Consider the following 1,219-nt stretch of genomic DNA (forward strand, 5'->3'; position numbering starts at 1 on the left):
TTTGTTTTGTGTGTGTATTTACTTTTAACTACATAATGATTTATTCTACTTCCTTGCATTTTCAGTAACTTGGATTTGTTTTTGAGAATTATTTTGGGAGTAGAGAAGCATGTGTGTATATCTCCCTTATTAGCTAACATATAAATAGATGCTTTGTATAATATTGTGTTTAAATACTGTATTAAGTACGTGGCAATATAATGAACACTGTATGTGTACATGTATGTATACTTGTACATATACCATCAAGTCTTGGGCAAAAGCAACTACCACTATTTGTTGAGCACCTATTATATGCTGGACCTCAGGACATTTACATTTGGTTTAATCGATATAATCTTGAAAGACAAATTTTTACCCGTTTACTAAAAAGAACCTAAAGCTCAGAGAAGTGAAGTAAGAAACCTAGTTAAATGTTTCAAAGATTCTTTAAGCTCAAATTCATGAGAGGAAGTGTAAAACATTTCATGCATTTATAGCATGCTTTTCATGCCACAAAAAGTCCACAAAGAGTTTTTTATGTTGTTTGTATCCTAGTGAAAATTACATAGAAACCCATATTTGCTAGAGAGCAAACATAATTGCAGTGTTTTGTTTAAGCCCCACTCAAGATAGTTTATGCGATTTCCTTATAGCTCTTGATCTCCTTGCCTGTCAGAGAGAATAATGCTTTTTTTTATAGAATTATGAGAATTAAATAAAATGTGTTACATATATTATATGAAATTATTCTGTGGCAGAAATAGAGTCATTTGACTTGAAATATAATTTTATTAAATTCTCATAATTCTTTGGGAAAAGCATATGTATGTGTAAATACAAATAGATTGATAGTTAATTGATTAGTTCCTGGCAGTTATAATTGCATAATAAATTATCTTTAACTAACCTGAGTCCTGCTTATATAAAGGATTGCAGTATGTTTTAGGACTAAAAATGAAAAATCTGTGACAATGCTTTTATTATTTGAAAGTGTTTTATTTCCTGGGTCTTAATTTTGAAAAATTATTCAAATTCAATTATTAGAATAGTTTATATGGAATATTTCTTACATCATAGAACTTATTCTACTTTAGGCCAAATCTGCGATAGAGATAGAATAGAAAGAAAGAAACCAAGAGTGATTGTGGACTGTCAACCATTTGTTTCCTTTCCTATATTCAGAGGTAAACATCTTAGTTGTCTGGATCTCTTGAAATTAGCCCTCTTTTTTTTTTTT

At 29.5% G+C, this 1,219-nt stretch overlaps 1 protein-coding gene across 1 annotated transcript in view; it reads left to right on the forward strand.

Moving 5' to 3' along the window:
* Positions 1–1,219, forward strand: part of OLA1 (Obg like ATPase 1) — a 177,338-nt gene that overhangs the window by 141,443 nt on the left and 34,676 nt on the right. The gene's annotated exons all lie outside the window — the stretch shown is intronic.

The sequence above is a fragment of the Otolemur garnettii genome, unplaced genomic scaffold (assembly GCF_000181295.1).
Source record: "Otolemur garnettii isolate 467f Iridium unplaced genomic scaffold, OtoGar3 scaffold00048, whole genome shotgun sequence".
NCBI lineage: Eukaryota > Metazoa > Chordata > Mammalia > Primates > Galagidae > Otolemur > Otolemur garnettii.